The following is a 20,069-nucleotide window of genomic DNA, read 5'->3' on the forward strand; positions in this document are numbered from 1 at the left end:
TTTATCATGTTACATTAAGATTACCAGCTTTCTGCATGTTGCATTTGCTTCTGGCTTATGTTTTTTAGGAGAATCAGAAATATATTTTTTTTTACTTCACCCGTAGGCAGGTTTGCAGTAGTGCGGGTGCCAAATTCTAACCCCATTAAAGTCAATAGGATCTGAATGTTAAAAAACAGTAATGTCCATTTCCTAAGCTAATAGATAGGAGATTGTCAAACAAATTGCACGGGGAGCTGGGAAATGTCCCAGGAACATGTACTAAAGCAAAATTAAAAACTAAAAACTCCTTTAAAGTGTTACTAAACCCAGGACCCAGCATTCACCCTAGTCTCTCACAGTACACAGAACATGGAAATGCAATTATTTAGTAAATTTAAACTGCTTAATACCTTTTCACACCAGCAGTATATAGCAGTCTTGTGACTTCTATCAGTGTCGGGCCAAACACTGGTTAAAGCTCGTAGGAGGAATTTTCGGTATCTTCTGACTGTTCTATGAGGCTGCATGACCCCTGACTTTCTGTTTGGACAGTGCTGATTGGTCCTGTGCTGATCACATGCACCCCCCCCCCCCAAAAAAAAATCTCTCTAGCAATACACACCAAACTGTGCATGTGCAGAGTGCCTCCTAGTGCTCTGTTCTATCAGCAGATGGATTGGGGACTGTTGAAGAGGAGGATCAGACAAGACAGGCTCAAACATCCTTTTACAAAATGCGGAGGATTATTCCCTTAGGTTCCACAGTGAGTATAACAAGCATGCTTTACTGCACATACAGACTGATTTTACTGTTGTGGGTTTAGTAACACTTTAAATAAGGAAGGGGAATTATTAGTGTCCCATCGCCTGTGTCAGTGGAAGGAACAGTGCCCTATCTCCGGGGTCATTGGAAGGAACAGTGCCCCATCGTCAGTGTCAGTGGAAGGAACAGTGCCCCATCGCCGGTGTCCGTGGAAAGAACAGTGAACTAAAAAAAGAAATTCCCCTAACTGGATTTTTCCGGCACTTGCACAAAAAATTGTATAGATTGTGATCTCATATAAGAGTAAAAACAGTATTTTTATTTAAAGATTATAAAAACAAAACATTCCAAGCAACGGAAACATGTATAATACATATAATTCAAAAACATTACTGATTGTGTTCAACTAGACAATGATATTCCTACAGTCGGGGTTTTTTTAGGCCCATTAATTGTATTCCACTACACGGTGGTATTTAAACGATGGAAACTCTTTGCCAGCCCAACGCGTTTCGAGATATATTAAAATTCAGTCCTTCTTCAGGGGCTTAATTGGAAAGAGGAATTCATCTGAATTAATTAAAAAAGCGTAATAGGTAAGTTACCATGCATCTTTTTATGTCAATATCTAACTGTATAGGTTGATCGATTGATCACCTACCTGTGATGTTGACGTTGCTTGTTTTAGAACCAATGGTAAAAAGGGAGAACAGGAGTACTTGAAAATATGATGACAGATGGTTATAATTTTTATATATATGAAGTGCTGTTCTCTGGATACTCCATCAATATATTTCAATCCCTCAAATTGTGGATATGTACAATTAACATTACACCTACCCTGCCCGTCTCGGATGCGTGCTGGCCGCAGCGGTACACTGGAGCAAAAACAGGGGAGAAGGCAAACCTATAGATAGAATTTAAATAGAGATTCTCTTTTAAAAATAAATTCTTATTCAAAGTAACTAATTGTGAAGAGAAAAAAAAAAAAAAAAAAGGGGCATGTATAGACATATATACATGAATGCGTAATACACACACATACGTATACGCATACAGAATTCAAATGGGCCATTGTTATTGCATCCTAAAAGTGGAAGTGTAAAAAATAATCATGAGAGCTAATAAGGAGGAAGAACCTCTAGAGTATTGCTGCATTTAAGTCTTTTTTATTATCCTGAAAACAAATTGTAGTATTACTTATGGTATTCCTACATATAGGTCTTTTAAATATTATAAAGGCGTTATTACATAATTATAATTAGGGCAAAACAATATGTAAATATAGTAATAAAATATATCCATATATAGAATGTTCTATAACAGAAGCAGTATAAACAAACAGATTGCCTTGCATAGCTTGTAGAGATAATTATCATATCATCTCCACAGTGTGCACCTAGATTGCACCTAAAGATATGCATAAATGAATCAGGAAGCAGCCAATACTAAGCAGGACATAGGAAGCAAAGCTTAAGTATATAATTGTAGATAAAGAAAAAATATAAATATAAAATAATTAGTTGCAGTAGAAAAGTAAAGAGTAATACCTGTAATTGAATATTTAAAGTTTTAGCCAGCCACAGATCCCAGCATCCGACAGACACGGTGTCTGGGCTGGGAATAAATGAGGCTGGTTTTTAAAGTAGAGCGAGTTCCAATCAGCTGGCGCAATAATCGCGCTCAGCTGATAAGTGGAACTCATCAGCTGGAGAGCCTTCCTATTGCTCCCTGGGACAGGGATGCGCGGCGCCGCCCCTACCGCGCATGCGCGAGCGCAGCTACGTTGGGACGGCGTCACGCACATCCGTCCCACCGGCACGGAATGCCTCACCGGCGGACTGCGCATGTCCGCCGGAGTGGCAATATGGAGGAGAGAGGGCGTGATGTTAGGTCGCCCTGGTAATCTCCCAGAACGCCGCCCAGACCAACATTCAGGGCGGCTTCCCGTGCTGGGTGACCGCTGAAGCAACACGCACCCAAAGCCGGACAGTAGAGGGCAGACATAAAGGGGCATATTTGTCGCCATTTCCAAAGTAATATGTGTATCTTATGATATAAAATAAAGTATAGATACTTTGATGTAGTAAACAAGGAGCAACAGGGATATCAGCAAGACATATATTTTTTAGTTAGAAATCATCATATATTCATAAAGTAATATTACGAAATGGGCAAAAAACTGGTACTACAAATGTTTGTTTCTAAAGGAACATGAAGTAATAAACATAGAAGGAAAATACATTCCGTAATTCTCTGTTAATTACAACAGACTATGCTTAATTAGATATTGAACAGTATATAATGAGTGATACAAGTGCAGTTGCTAATCAGAATTCTATATAACAATAATAGACAATTGATGTTAGTAAATAGACTGGTATATTACACAAATATAATAGGGGAGAAGGAGAAAAAAGGGAAAAAACAAAAATTTAAAGGTATTGTCATAGCATTACTATTGATTTGCCTGAATAAGTGCACACACAGTCTCTGCATCTAACTAGTCCTGAACGAGAGACTAAGTGTATGTGAATATGTTTCTATTTGCAATCAGAAACAGATGAAATTATTCCATTAGATGTAGTAAGATTTGGATCAGCATTGAAAATGCTGAAAAAAAAAAAAAAACGCCATATGTTTGTGCAGAAGTCGTGTGTGCATCCCGACAGGCATCTCAAGAGTTTACAGCGTAGATGTTGAATACATATTATTGTATGGTACTCACATGAAATCGTATTACGAGAGACCTAAGTACCTGAGGGGACAACTGGAACAAAACCCCGATACATGTCAAATGTTGTTTCTATATCATTCCTGCAAGATTGTAGAAAATCCTCTATTAAGGTAAATCTTACGTTATATCTTATTTTTCCATTCCACCGGAGTTAAACCCTTCTAGGAATGGTTTAAAGCATACAGCCTCATTAAGGCCTGGAGGCGAGGTAGCTTTTAATAAATAAATCCATTTAAGCTCTTTCTGGAGCAAGATCTTGTTCCAGTCGCCCCCCCTGGGACTCGGGTGCACCCGATCTAAGATTAGAAAGCTGACCTTGGGAAATTTGCCCCCATGTACTAGGGCAACATGGCGACCCAGGGGAAGGTCAGGATCGGAAGTTTGCATGGACACAATGTGTCTGTATGCTCTTTTCCAAAATTCTTGTTTTGTTTTCCCTATATAAAAACAACCGCAGTTGCACTGGAGTAGATAAACCACTCCAGTGGTTCTGCAGTTAGCAAAATGTTTCGGATACAATTTCCTTCCATTGGGGAGGATAGGGTTCTTTTGTGTAAACATATATGCACAATAACGTCAAGAGCCGCACATGAACGTTCCTTTATATTTACAGTGTACCTTTGTCGATTCATTTCTAAACTCACTGTTTGTTATCTTGTCGCCAATAGATGTCGCTCTCCTAAATGTAAACTGAGGTCTACTTGGCACCAGATGACCCAGAGATGGATCATGGGTCAGTAGGTGCCAATATTTCTCAACTATTTTTTGTACTTGACGGTGTTGTTGATTATATGTGGTTATAATACGAAGTGGATTAATATCTTTTCGTCTAGGGGCCTGAAAGAGCGTATCTCTGGGTTTACTCATTACTCTTTTAAAAGATTTTTTCAAGGATTTATGTGTATATCCTCGTGCTAGTAATCTATTTCGTAAGTTCGCCGCTTCTTTCAGGAATGTATCATTATCAGTACAATTTCGTTTGATTCGAAGAAATTGTGAGTACAGTATAGAGTCTATGAGAGGCTGTGGATGGAAGCTCGCAGCGTGCAGTATAGTGTTTCCTGAAAAAGGAGCTTTCTAATCTTAGATCGGGTGCACCCGAGTCCCAGGGGGGGCGACTGGAACAAGATCTTGCTCCAGAAAGAGCTTAAATGGATTTATTTATTAAAAGCTACCTCGCCTCCAGGCCTTAATGAGGCTGTATGCTTTAAACCATTCCTAGAAGGGTTTAACTCCGGTGGAATGGAAAAATAAGATATAACATAAGATTTACCTTAATAGAGGATTTTCTACAATCTTGCAGGAATGATATAGAAACAACATTTGACATGTATCGGGGTTTTGTTCCAGTTGTCCCCTCAGGTACTTAGGTCTCTCGTAATACGATTTCATGTGAGTACCATACAATAATATGTATTCAACATCTACGCTGTAAACTCTTGAGATGCCTGTCGGGATGCACACACGACTTCTGCACAAACATATGGCGTTTTTTTTTTTTTTTTTTCAGCATTTTCAATGCTGATCCAAATCTTACTACATCTAATGGAATAATTTCATCTGTTTCTGATTGCAAATAGAAACATATTCACATACACTTAGTCTCTCGTTCAGGACTAGTTAGACGCAGAGACTGTGTGTGCACTTATTCAGGCAAATCAATAGTAATGCTATGACAATACCTTTAAATTTTTGTTTTTTCCCTTTTTTCTCCTTCTCCCCTATTATATTTGTGTAATATACCAGTCTATTTACTAACATCAATTGTCTATTATTGTTATATAGAATTCTGATTAGCAACTACACTTGTATCACTCATTATATACTGTTCAATATCTAATTAAGCATAGTCTGTTGTAATTAACAGAGAATTACGGAATGTATTTTCCTTCTATGTTTATTACTTCATGTTCCTTTAGAAACAAACTTTTGTAGTACCAGTTTTTTGCCCATTTCATAATATTACTTTATGAATATATGATGATTTCTAACTAAAAAATATATGTCTTGCTGATAGGTTTAAACAGATTTGTGAACAATATTTGAGAGAAATAGGTCTTTTGTGTACATAGGAAAAGTCATAGATCTTTCTGTTCAGCTCATGATAAATAGGGGCAAACACAAAAGTGTTACATTTATAATTTTGCTCAGTGTATATATGTAAAAAAATCTCCTAAAAAAAATATCATACAATCCTAAGTACACAATCCTGTACCCATAGTTGATCCAGAGGAAGGCAAAAACCCCCAGCAAAGCATGCTCCAATTTGCTCCAGAAGGGGAAAAATCCTTCCTGATCTGAGAGGAAGTCAGATATTCCCTGTATCAGCGTTACTTATTAATGTTAGTACCCAGTTATATTATGTACATTTAAGAAAGAATCCAGGCCTTTTTCAATCTACTGGACAGAACCAGCTCTGGAGGGAGTCTATTCCACATTTTTACAGCTCTTACTGTGAAGAATCCTTTCCGTATTTAGATATTAGATCTTTTTTCCTGTAGATGTAAAGAATGCCCCCTTGTCCTCTGTGATGACCGTAAAGTGAATAACTCAACACCAAGTTCACTATATGGACCACTTATATATTTATACATGGTGATCATATCCCCCCTTAATCTCCTCTTCTCAAGAGAGAATAAATTCAGTTCCTCTAATCTTTCCTCATAGCTGAGCTCCTCAATGCCTCTTATCAGTTTGGTTGCCCAGATGAGGTCTTGCTATGTTATATGTTTTGATATAATTTTATTGTATGCACATTGGCACTTTTGAACTTTAAAGGGACAGTGAGCCCAGTTTTCTTAAAGTATATAATGTTACATACCAACATCAAATCAGATTTGAGTCTGTTGCAGCAGATAGAATCAAAGAAACCATGGCAATTCCTTGATTTCCTTTTTCCTTTTTTTTTTTTTTTTTTTGCAAGGGCTCTTGAACAATATTTGTACTTGGCTCCTCCAATATATTCAAACAAATCAAGCATGTTTGTAAGTCATACCTCTCCACTTTTTAGTTCCCCTGCTGTCTTTTAAAAAACAGGTTTCATTAAGGCTACTATCTATTTAAATCGCCCTCTGTTTTCTGAAAATGCCATATTAAAACATAGAGCTCTCTGGATACATATAGAACCTTAATCAGCAGTGGTATTGTTTTAGATCTTCATGCTGCTCGAGCTAGGTCATGAATGGGATCATACACAGCTACGAGATCTTTCACCCAACAATACATGAATTATTATACATTCCATTGACAAACATTGCCATGCGTCAATCCACCTTGTGTTGAAAGGCTTCATAAGTGTCTTGAATGGCAAACTGTCAACCCAGACACAATGCAACATAGAGGACTACACATGAACTGCAACTGAGGAAGGAGTTCAGTTACTCTGAAATGCGTCAAATTGGTTGATGCATGTGTCTTTATGTAAATGTTGACAAAGTTATCTTTGTAAATAACAATGTGTTGTGATGTGTACCCATCATAAAGTTTTATTTGCACCACTTTTTGAGATTTGTGTATCATTCAAGTTTTATACTTCTTTGATAACCAATAAATGTTGTACTTTTTTGTAAAATAAAAATCAACAGTTTAAATATACATTTTTGAGCCTTTAAAGTCCCATCTTTACTATAAGGGGGAAACCTTTCTTTCCATGTGATTAGGGATGTGGCCATACCTAACAGAATACATTTAACCTCCGCTTTCTAAAAAAAAAAAAAAAAAACTGTGTCTTCTGCAACATAGTCAAAGCAGGATCTCTGTTTTCTAATCTGAAAATGAGCACAAGTGGTCAAATAGGTATAATTAGTATAAGTCATGTTCACTATGCATTTAACGGATTCAGACTATCAACTTAGTGAAGCAAGTCTTGGTGCCTGAAAAGTAGATTTACTGAGATTTGACCCTTCCCATTACTAAGGATTTTTTTACAGTATAATCGTTGTACTTAGACATAATTTTGAATTTTTATTACCTCCCAGGACATTTCATGACCTGTCTAGTAACATTCCTGGATGCTTATTGTAGAAGATTGATAGCTCTGGAACCTTAAGACACTGGTGACACTTTTAGTAATTAAATGTATCTTTTCAGTTTTGTGCTAATGGTGTCTCTGTTGGGCTTTTGGATGATAAGGGGGGTGAGGGGCAGGATGTGAAAACTGTATTTGAATCTGAAATCAAAATGCCACATTGAAATCCTAGAGTCCAAAGTTTTTATTCCAAATATTACATAGGTATAAGAGCCAAAGCCTTTCAGAGGTCACATATCATCCCCCTTCATCGTGGCTTCTTGAAATGTGAGGTCTGTTTGTGTGGATTCTGGTACTGATATTTAAAAAAGTGCAGCGCAAAATGATACATATGAAATATTATATACATTAAGTTCACAGAGTAGCAAACTAAATAAGTCCAGTGACAAATATTGTGACAGATGTACCTTTCAGTGTAGCAAAACGTGCTGCTGAATCCCACCACTAGAAGATAAGTTGGCCGCTCACCTCACCTACTGTATATGACTCCTGAACCAACAGGAAGGTCATATTAGGCATTCCCCTCAGGATAAAATCCAAAGGCAAAGATATTGATGGGATCGCTGTCTCCCGAGGCAGGACTCTGGCACACATATGCAAATAAAAAAGGCGATAGCATAGTGCTCTCTGTATACACTGATTTATTCAACAGAACATAGAAAATCCACTAGCATAAGATGGCACTGATCCCAATGTATATAAAAGGCAATATTGATCAAGCAACTCCACATGAGACAGCTGCGGGTGACATCATCTCAAGGCTCCTCCCACCATGCGCATTACGTCCAGGGTGGGACTTCGTCAGCAGGGATAGAGCTTGAACATCAACCCACATATTAATAGCTGATAAGTTGCCATAGTAATCAGAAGCACCGCTGAACTAGCATGGCCAGGTGTACATGGACACAAAATAGCGAACCTCCTGGTAATAGTGACCCCTCTAGCTGGACTTATACATCACTGACTTCCCTATACCTTAATTTTAGTTAATTACATTTGGTATATATGTCCAGCTAGCAGGGTCACTATTACCAGGAAGTTTGCTATTTTGTGTGCATGTATACCTGCCGTGCTAGTTTAGCGGCATTCCAGGTTACTATGGCAACTTATCTACCTACCAGTGTTCAGCTTGCAATTTTATATTTCATTCTATTTATTATATGTATCTATTTTAGCTTTAATGGTAGTGATATGGATAGGTATGTTGTCCAAATGAACTGTGCAACAAACCAAACCAACCGCTGAATGCTACTAAGTTTATTTTGACAACATACCATACCTGGTATACCATACCACACAAACAGAACCCATATTTGCAAGCCCTGATGAAGGTAGGAAGTGTTTAGGGCTCAAATTTAGGGCTCAAATGCATTGGCACTTATAAGTAATTCATATTTGGAATAAAACCCTACTTTGGACTCTAAGGGGGTTATTTACTAAAACATGGTGCAAAATATGTTGCAGCTCTGCATAGAAACCAATCAGCTTCCAAGATTTTTTGTCAAAGCTTAATTGAACAAGCTGAAGTTAGAAGCTGATTAGCTAACATGCACAGCTGCACCAGATTCTGAGTGCTCCCGTTTGAGTAAATCTCCCCCTTAAGATTTTGGTGTATCGCTTCAATTTCAGATTGGAATATAGTGACATTTCTGGACAGGTGAGAGACAAAAATGGAAAAGAGAAGAGGAATGGAGTACTGGTAACATCAGCTAATATACAAAGGAAACATGTTGACTATTTTGCATTTTGTGCCTGAAGCGTAACATATTACCCTGTTTTTTAACTACATATAGATAAACAAATTAAACTAAAAAAGGTACACCAGTTTCCTCCAACACTCCAAAGACCTGCTGGTGGGTTAATTGGCTCCTGTCTAAATTGTCCCTAGCACTGTAAAAGTATGAATGTGAGCAAAGCCTAGTACACACTGTTAGTTTGCCCAATGGGCTGAACGAAAAGAAACTGACAGCTCAGGTCGGAGCCACTGTACTAGCAATCCGATGTTAGTACAGCGATCTCCCCTTTATTTTATGCTACAAATGCTTTGTTAAGGAAGGGTTTGTACCAAATTGGAACATGTACATGTTTTAAAGGTTTTTAATTAAAGGAAAAAAAAAAATGTACGCTATGTGGAGCCCGTTTTTCTTTTTGGTTTCCATGAGGTTAACCCTTGGATTACAGATCACAGTAAGGAGACTACGATTGGAGCTGGTTCCGTGGTCACTGAGACCACCTAAAGCGCATTTGACCTCTCGTACGACATTGAGGGTCAACTACATTTGGTGAGTAGGGATCTTCACTTTACTCCTACAAGCTTGTTTTGGGAAGCACTTTCAACTACAAATCACTATCCTGTGGGATTCAAACGGAGAACATGCACTTTTTTGGCAAAAAAGGAGTTCATTCCAATCACTGTTTATGGACTCATGATACATTGTATACACATGCTAAGTATTTGTCTATTGCAATTGCACAATTGTTTATTTATGGGAATGTTTGTTATCACTTTATGCAAGCACTGTTTGTTCACAGGAATCTAGATTTTTGTGACACAACAGTGCTCTATAAGTACCTGTAATAAATAAATAAAACAGAATATGTCCATTTATTGAAAAAATAGGGCTCTACTTTTTAATTATAGTAGTGCCCAGGGTTTCACTGGCTTAAATACATAATGGCACCAACCTTGAACAAGGACACAACATGTAAAGTTGAAGTCAATCAGACCTACATACTGATCCCATGTTTACAAGACAAAAAATATTTAAGCCCGAGGATCAACATGACAAGGCTACCCGAATTTTCAGTAGGAGGTGTTAGAAACTGTACTAGGAACGAATTGTTCGGTGCACTCTGTAAAGATTGCTTGGTATGTCAGCAATGTTTAACTATGGGAAATAAGTAAATATAATAAATATCTGCCCATGTATTTCTGTCAGCGCTGGTTTTCTATAAGCTTATTCGGTGCTTGTAACGTCTAATTTTCTCTGTTAAGGAATAATGTGCTGTCAACTCCCTGCCCCAACTTGCTTATTGAACAATGTAGAAGCAGTGGGACACTAATGAGATCATCTCTGCAAAATGCTTTTGTCTATGGGATAGAAAACACACTTTCACTTACCCGATTCTACACTCCCCCTGTAAACAGCACTCATTAGAACATAAGTTTGACCCAAACATAGGGTGTTCGGCCGTTCGCCGAACAGCGAACATTATGGGGCATTCGCAGAAAATTTGAGCGCCGCGGAAAGCCCCATAATGCACTGCGAGATCGCAGTGCATTGCTGTATGATGATTGGCCAAAGCATGCACCTGACCTGCATGCTTTGGCCATAGAGAGAGCCTTAATTGGACTTAGTCCCCCTGAGCCATGGTTGGCCAAAGGCACCCTGCACCCTGGACTAAGTCCATGCCCCACACTATATAAGGCTGCTTACACGGCGGCCGTGTGTAGTGTTGTTGGCATGGACAGAGAGATAGCTTGAGTTAGATTAAGCAGGCAGGTTATTCCGTTAGTGGCAGTGTATTTGATATACATTTACTCGATATTCAGTCAGTGCAGGCAGTGTATATATATATATATATATATATATATATATATATATATATATATATATATATATATATATATATATACTCTGCATCCAGTGTAGCCTATGTCTACAGTGCATTCTGTGGTGTACTGTTTCTAATACACTTCAGGCGGTGTATTAACCACTTGCCGCCCGCCATATAGCAGAATGACGGCAGCAAAGTGGTTTCAATATCCTGACTGGGCGTCATATGAAGTTCGCAGGATATTGAGCCGCTGCGCGCCCCCGGGGGCGCGCATCGCGGCGATCGTTGTTGCGGGGTGTCAGTCTGACACCCCGCAACACCGATCTAGGTAAAGAGTCTCTGATGGAGACTCTTTACCACGTGATCAGCCGTGTCCAATCACGGCTGATCACGATGTCAATAGGAAGAGCTGGTGATCGGCTTTTCCTCACTCACGTCTGACAGACGCGAGTAGAGGAGAGCCGATCGGCTGCTCTCCTGACAGGGGGGTCTGTGCTGATTGTTTATAAGCACAGCCCCCCCTCGGATCCTACCCAGGACCACCAGGGAAGCCGCCCAGGACCACCAGGGAAGCCGCCCAAGACCACCAGGGAAACCAGTCACACTGGACCACCTGGTATGCCCCCTAGACCCCCAGGGAAATACTAATCTGTGCAAAGGCAGCTGCCAATCAATGCCCGGGCAGTTGCCAATCAGTGCCCACTCCAATGCCTACCACTACCAGTGCCACCAGGGATCAGTGCCGTGGATCAGTGCCCATCAGTGCCACGTATCAGTGCCCATCAGTGCCGCCTATCAGTGCCCATCAGTGCCTAGCAGTGCCGCCCATAAGAACCCATCTTTGCAGCCTTTCAGTGTCGCCCATCAGTGCCACCCAGTGCCACCCATGAGTGCTACATATCAGTGCCACCCATCAGTGCCCATCAGTGCCGCATATCAATGCCCATCGTCAGTGCCCGTTAGTGCCCGCTCATTGGTGCCACCTCATCGCTGCCGCCTTATCAGTGCCTGTCGGATTGAGCAGCCGCCAGTGAGTCCCGTAGTGTACGAACGAACCCGCCCCCTGGTATGGCTATGACTAGGAGGCGAGGGGAGGATGAGGCGGTCACGCAGGAAGGAGGGGGTGCAGCTGGAAGCGCCCAGGCCCTACGCGGTCCTAAGGGGGAAAAAACGAACCAGGCTACATTGGCTGCTGCAAAATTGGAACGGTTTGCGCACACGCCAAATCAGACACCAAGGAAAGGAGGGGAGCAGCAGCACCAGCCTTAGCGGCCCAACCTGCGGGGAGGAAAAGTCAGGGCTCTACGGCGGATACACAAATAAAATCAACAACAAAGACAATAAGATCTGCAGTGGCAGTGGCGGCATCGGCGGGGGTACCTGTGGTACTGATACCCCCGGGCCCTGAGGAGAAACAAGGGGTGGTGGAAGATACACTCACACCCACTTTAATAATAGGCGAAGAACCATCATTGAAAGAGATCCTCTCTGCAATCAATAACTGTAAGTTATCCTTAAATGAAGTATTTGTTCAGCTAAAATATATTGGTGAAGATGTGTTACTGATTAAACGTGAGATACAGGAGGTATCTGCGCGAACAACAGTTCTAGAGGAGAGACTTAGTCAGATAGAAGATGATGTAAACCCGATCAAACAGGATATGCAAGCAATGCAGAAACAGCTGAATATGTGCATCCATAAAATAGATGAGATGAAAAATAGAGCATGCAGGAAGAATGTGAGGGTACTAGGTCTCCCAGAAAAAAGCGAAGGGGCTCATCCTGCAGAATTTATGGAGGTATGGTTCAGAGAAACATTTGGCAGAGACTCTTTTTCAAATTTTTTTGCCATCGAGCGTGCACATAGAGTGCCATCCAGACCATTGCCCTCAGGAAGTCTGCCTAGGCCCATGATTATTACATTTTTGTATTTTAAGGATAAAAACACAGTTCTCCAAAGGGCAAGAGCAATGAGAAACATTCAGTACAAGGGCGTAAGAATTTCAGTATACCCAGACTTTTCCCCTGAATTGCAGAAACAAAGAGCAAAATTTACAGACTGTAAGCGCAAAATGCAACAGCTTAAAATCAATTATGCACTACTATAGCCCGCTTAAGAGTGACAGCTTTTGGGGAAACCAGATTTTTTAACACACCTGTAGAAGTGACAACTTGGTTGGAAACAAATGAAGGGAAGATACGACAGGGTGAAGAGCCATGATCCAATGGACTGACTTGGGCTTCCTCCTTTTTTTTTTTCTCCTCCTATGTCCGAATTTCTTTTTCCATTTTCTCTTTTTGTAGTTATTTGCACATTTATATGCACAAAGATGGGGGTGGGGAGGGGGGAGGGCAAGGGAAAGGTGGTTTAGAGTAAAAAGTGTGAGAAGGTTGAGCTATTCCCCCCTAGGAGGGGGAACCTCGAAGTGGTTTTGTGTGTTATGGAGGGAGTTGTTTTTTCTCTTCTCCCTTCCTTTTTTACAATGGACACAGTTAAGACATCTGGGACATTTGGGACTATTTTTTTTCTATTCTTCTTGATTTATAGTACACAGATTGTTTTTTACTCACTTGTTGGAAAGTTAGAAAATCTCACCTTGGGGAAGAAATGCGGTCAATTTAGAAGCCCCCAACATAGGCCCAAAGGAGGGCAGAGAAGAGGGGGGAGGAGGGGGTGGCGGGAGAGGGGGGGGCTGGGGGGGATGGGGGTGGGGGGAGGGGAAAGGGGGGAGGAGGATGTTTGGGGTGGGGAGGAGTTGGGAAAGAAGAATAGGGGAATTTGGGGGGGAAGGTGGTATGAATCTGGAGTGAGAGGGGGGAAGATTGCGAGACGTGTGTTGTGGATGGGATATAGTAATATATATGGAATAGGGTTTGAGCTTACATTGGAAGACAAACCACGAATAACACAATGCACGAGGGTAAGGAATTTGGAAATTTGAACACAATAATTATGGAAAATGAGTATAATAGATGTAAGGAATTATTTTGCAGGGACAGGAAGACTGGGAAGAGGAATGGTGAGGTTTGGGGATAGGAGGGAGGTGGCCTCAGGCCAGACCAAGAAAGTCAGGAATGTTAGGATATGCTCTTGGAATGTGGGGGGGTTAAGGATCCGTCTAAGAAACAGGCAATTTTTGCAGAGATCAGCTTTGATGGATCCAAAATATTATGCCTGCAGGAGACACACCTAGAGAGAGAGTCTGTCAAGGTTTTGGAACATAAAAAATATAGGGTACAATATCATTCGACACACACCTCTTACTCAAGAGGGGTGAGTATATTGATAGAGGCTGGGGTGGTTTTCTCCTGCAGGCAGAATAAATCGGATGAAAATGGAAGGTATATTTTCCTTTTTTGTATGATTGAAGATTGCGAATGCGTGTTAGCAAACGTATACATTCCTCCACCATTTAAATTGGATGTTTTGTGTGATTTGATGAGGTTTGTTGCTGATAAACCAGGAGTGCCGGTTATAATAGCAGGAGACTTTAATATGACAATGGACAAGAGTTTGGATCGGTTCCCACAGAGGACTCCTGTTAATGGTGCACCTGGAGGTCCACTGTTTGGAGATAATCAAGGATACGGAAGGGATTGCCACCAATTTGAGAGAATTTATAAATGTGAATACTGGGACTGCATCGTTAGGAATAATCTGGGATACGCTTGAAGCATATCTACGGGGGGAGTTGATACAAAAAATAACATATGTTAAAAGGCAATCACAGGCTAAAGAAATTGAGCTGAGGAAAGAGGTGGAAAGGGCAGAATCACGTTATGTGGAGTCATCTACTCTTGAGGATTAGGATAGATGGTTGAGGAAGCAGGATGAATATAAAAAAGTAGTCTGGGAGAAAGCAGAAAATAAAAAACTGTTTCAGAGGCGGACCTTTTTTGGAGAAGGTGAACAGGTGGGGAGAATCCTGGCTCTAATATCTAAAGCAAACAGCCCCTCAAATACCATATCAGCAATACAAGATAAAGAAGGGGATATTAGAACTATAGCGCCTCACAGAGGAACGTGGAAAGGGAGATGGGGGGTTTCTTTCAAAAACTAAGGATACCTCAACTATCGTAGGAGGACAGAGAAGGGTTGGAGGCTCCATTGACTCTTGAGGAATTACGCAAAGCCACAGCAGATATGGCAAGCCAGAAAGCCCCGGGACCAGATGGCTTGCCAATAGAAATTTATAAAAAATACGGGGACATTTTATTGCCTAAACTCCTTCAGGTATTCAATGGAGCTATGGAGGAAGGAAAGCTGCCAACATCTATGGTAGAAGCAACAATAATTGTGTTAGCAAAAGAAGAGAAAAATAGCTTAGAAACAACTTCCTACAGGCCAATATCCCTCCTGTGCTCGGATGTTAAAATTTTGGCAAAAGCTCTGGCTGCTAGATTGAACAAAATAATTAGCAAGGTAATACACCCGGATCAAACCGGGTTTATCCCGGATAGATCTACAAGCTTAAATATAAGACGAGCCTATCTGAATACACAGATCCCAGTCGTAGACGGAGGGAATAGAGACATTTTATCATTAGATGCAGTCAAAGCTTTTGACAGCTTAGAATGGTGCTACCTGTGGAAAGTATTGACAGAATTCCGTTTTGGTCCCCAATTCGTCCGCTGGATAAAATTATTATACGAGGGCCCCAGGGCAAGGGTTAGAATAAATGGGGAGTGCTCGGAATGGTTCCAGTTGGAGAGGGGGACGAGGCAGGGGTGTCCTCTGTCTCCTCTTCTTTTTGCTCTTGCAATAGAGCCTCTGGCCATTGCCTTGAGAACCTCCCAGGGAATACAGGGATTTAAAAGAGAAATAGGAGAAGAAAAAGTTGCTATGTACGCTGATGATGTCCTGTTATTCCTGGGGGACACACAATCTTCCTTGGAAGAGGTCTTAAGGCTGGTACAGGACTTCGGACGCTTCTCTGGACTGGAAATAGGATGGGAGAAGTCAGTGCTTATGCCCATAGACCCCCTTGTAGAGCCACTTCCACAGCAGGCAACCCAGATAAAGATAGCAAATCAAATAAGATATTTGGGTGTTAACTTAACAAAGGACCCGGGGCAGTTTATAGCAAGGAACATGATTCCGCTTATGGTAAAACTTAAACAGAAAAGCAAGGTGTGGGGCCGACTGCCGCTGTCGGTGGCGGGTCGGATTAATCTAATTAAAATGGTGTGGATGCCACAAATATTATACATAATACACAATTCCCCAGTATGGATCCCAAAGTATTGGTTTAGAAAATTAGAAGGGGTATTTAAGGAACTGATTTGGAGGAATGGCCCAGCAAGAATCCGCTTGCAGGCACTACAGCGCCCGAGAGATATGGGAGGGTTTGCTCTGCCAAACCCGGAATTTTATTTCCTGACAGCACAACTACAATATATGAGGGGTAGTAATTTACCTATAGGAAAGGAGGGAGGGAATAAATTACTAGTGAGCGATACAAAACATAGCACAGTAGTGGAAGCGGTAGAGGCGGACTCCTTTGAAACCAGATGTTTAACAACACAATTAATGGTAAGAATTTGGAACACTGCTAAGGCCATATTGGGCTATGGCGGTTTCTCTGAATTTTCCCCTCTTTGGGATAATAAAAACTTGGAAGAACTTAAGACATTGGGGAAGGTGGAGGAATGGGACCGGAAGGGCATTGGCTTCTTAGCACAGTTATACAGGGAAGGTAGACTGATTTCAGGAAATTAGTGCAGAATTTGAAATTTCGAACCGATTATTTTATAGTTATTTACAAGTCAGGCATGCGTTAAATACACAATTCAAAGGGACGGCACCAGAACTGAGTAAAATGCCGTACCTTGAGAGTTTGGTTAAGGCAGGATCATATAAAGGGTTAATATCAGGAATGTATGAGAAGATAAGGGGGGCAGCACAGAAAGGTGAAGTGGAGCGCAGTAGCAGGATTAGGTGGGAAAGGGATGTGGGGCCAATAAAAGAGGATCAATGGAGTAGGGTTTTGGCACTGGGCGCCAAGGTCTCGCTATCACCATCACAGACGGTATCCCACCTATACCTGCTGCATAGATCCTATTACACACCCGCAAGGCTGTTTTTGTTTGGGAAGAGACCGAATGCAGAATGCCAAAGATGTGGAGATGGGAGGGGCGATTTGGTGCATATGATCTGGCGATGTCCCAAACTGCATAGATACTGGCAGGGTATAATCAGGAAAATCAATGGGGTGTTTGGAACGTCACTAGGTACAGAGGCCAAGATATGCCTCTTGGGGTTAATAGAGGAGGAAGGGGTACGGAGCTCCGTTCAGATTGCAGTGACTAGATGCCTGTTTCAGGGAAGGTTGCTAATTGCTCGTAAATGGCAAGAAAAAAACCCCCCAACAGTAAGGGAATGGGAGAAAGTGGTAAATGAAACAATTGATAAGGAGAAATACATATATAGGAAAAGAAGGAACTATAAGCAGTTTATTAAAATATGGAAACAGTGGTTAGAATCGGAACTAATCAGTTAGGTGAATGTGAATTAGTATGAATGAAGTAGGTTAAGAATGGATGTTGTGGATAAAATGGATGGGGGTGGGGGAGGGTAGGGAGTGGGCAGGGTTGATAAAAGGGGAAATATGGTTTGTTTTTCTGGAAATTGCGACCCGTTGCTATTTTACTTCTGTTTTTCTTTCTCGTTGCTTACGCTAACCACCTTCACGGGTACTGTATATGGCTTTGTAATGTGATTTAGTGCTTGGAAAACAAATGAAATTTCTTAATAAAAAGTATTTAAACAAAAAAAAACTGCAACAGCGCTGAAAGCTGAAAATTGGTCTGGGCAGGAAGGTGTCTAAGTGCCCTGTATTGAAGTGGTTAATAAATATATATATATATATATATATATATATATCAGTCTTGTGTGTGTGTGTGTGTGTGTGTGTATGTATAGGTGTGTGTATGTATATATATATATATATATATATATATATATATATATATATATATATATATATATACACTCTGCATCCAGCGTGGCCTATATTTACAGTTCATTCAGTGGTGTTTCTAATACACTTCAGGTGGTATACTAATATATATATATATATATATATATATATATATATATATATATATATATATACACAGTCTTGTGTGGGGCCTAACAGTGTAAATTTGCTGTCCCCTCAAAAAAAACTCAACACACAACCATTAATGTTTATACTGCTGGCAACAAAAGTGAGTACATCCCTAAGTGAAAATGTCCAAATTGGGCCCAATTATCCATTTTTCCTCCCCGATGTCATGTGACTCATTAGTGTTACAAGGTCTCAGGTGTGAATAGGGAGCAGGTGTGTTAAGTTGGGTGTTATCGCTCTCAAATTTCTCATACTAGTCACTGGAAGTTCAACATGGCACCTCATGGCAAAGAACTCAGAGGATCTGAAAAAAGAATTGTTGCTCTACATAAGGATGGCCTAGGCTAAAAGAAGATTGCCAAGACCCTGAAACTGAGCTGCAGGACAGTGGCCAAGATCATACAGTGGTTTAACAGGACAGTTTCCACTCAGAACAGGCCTCACCATGGTCGACCAAAGAAGTTGAGTGCACGTACTCAGCATCACATCCAGAGGTTGTCTTTGAGAAATAGACGTATGAGTGCTGCCAGTATTGCTGCAGAGGTTGAAGGGGTGGGGGGGGGGGTCAGCCTGTCAGTGCTCAAACCATACGCCGCACACTGCATCAAATTGGTCTACATGGCTGTCGTCCCAAAAGAAAGCCTCTTCTAAAATGATGCACAAGAACGCCCACAAACAGTTTGCTGAAAACAAGCAGACATGGATTACTGGAACCATGTCCTGTGGTCTGATGAGACCAAGTAAAACTTATTTGGTTCAGATGGTGTCAATGGTGTGTGGGGGCAACCAGGTAAGGAGTACAAAGTCAAGTGTGTCTTGTCTAAAGTCAAGCATGGTGGTGGGAGTGCCATGGTCTGGGGCTGAATGAGCCCGCAATGAGGAGCTACAGTTCATTGAGGGAACCATGAATGCCAACATGTACTGTGACATACTGAAGCAGAGCATGATCCCCTCCCTTATGAGACTTTGCTGCAGGGCAGTATTCCAACATGACAATGACCCAAACACACCTCCAAGACGACCACTGCCTTGCTAAAGAAACCGAGGGTAAAGATGATGGACTGGCCAAGCATGTCTCCAGACCTAAACCCTATTGAGCATCTGTGGGGCATCCTCAAATGGAAGGTGGAGTAGTGCAAGGTCTCTAACATCCACCAGCTCCGTGATGTCGTCATGGAGGAGTGGAAGAGGACTCCAGTGGCAACCTGTGAAGCTCTGGTGAACTCCATGCCCAAGAGGGTTAAGGCAGTGCTGGAAAATAATGGTGGACACACAAAATATTGACACTTTGGGCCCAATTTGGACATTTTCACTTAGGGGTGTACTCACTTTTGTTGCCAGTGGTTTAGACATTAACGGCTGTGTTGAGTTATTTTGAGGGGACAGCAAATTTACACTGTTATACAAGCTGTACACTCACTACTTTACATTGTAGCAAAGTGTCATTTCTTCAGTGTTGTCACATGAAAAGATAGAATAAAATATTTACAAAAATGTGAGGGGTGTACTCCCTTTTGTGAGATACTGTGTATAGATAAATAATCTACATCCAGTGTAGCCTATAGCTACAGTGCATTCAGTGGTGTACTGTTTCTAATACACTTCAGGCGGTGTACACAGTATCTAATACAATGTGTACAGTTTCTACTACACTTCTGGTGGTGTAGACAGTATAAAATACAGTGCCGCCATTGTGCAGTTTTTAATACAGTGCAGGCGGTGTACACGGCATCTAATACAGTCTGTACAGTTTCTACTACACTTCTGGTGGTGTAGACAGTATAAAATACAGTGCTGCCGTTGTACAGTTTCTAATACAGTGCAGGCGGTGCACACAGTATCTAATACAGTGTGTACAGTTTCTACTACACTTCTGGTGGTGTACACAGTGCAC

General features: G+C 41.1%; 1 long non-coding RNA gene across 3 annotated transcripts in view; it reads right to left on the reverse strand.

Annotated features, from left to right (window-relative positions):
- LOC141112980 (uncharacterized) overlaps positions 1-20,069 on the reverse strand; it is an 84,900-nt gene that overhangs the window by 14,389 nt on the left and 50,442 nt on the right. Inside the window, exon 2 of one of the 3 annotated variants that reach the window (XR_012236681.1) lies at positions 1,585-1,651. The exons of the other annotated variants lie outside the window; for them this stretch is intronic. This is a non-coding gene — a long non-coding RNA (uncharacterized lncRNA). The remainder of the gene's footprint in view (positions 1-1,584; positions 1,652-20,069) is intronic. 3 annotated transcript variants of the gene reach the window in all.

The sequence above is a fragment of the Aquarana catesbeiana genome, linkage group LG11 (genome assembly GCF_042186555.1).
Source record: "Aquarana catesbeiana isolate 2022-GZ linkage group LG11, ASM4218655v1, whole genome shotgun sequence".
In the NCBI taxonomy this organism is placed as follows: domain Eukaryota; kingdom Metazoa; phylum Chordata; class Amphibia; order Anura; family Ranidae; genus Aquarana; species Aquarana catesbeiana.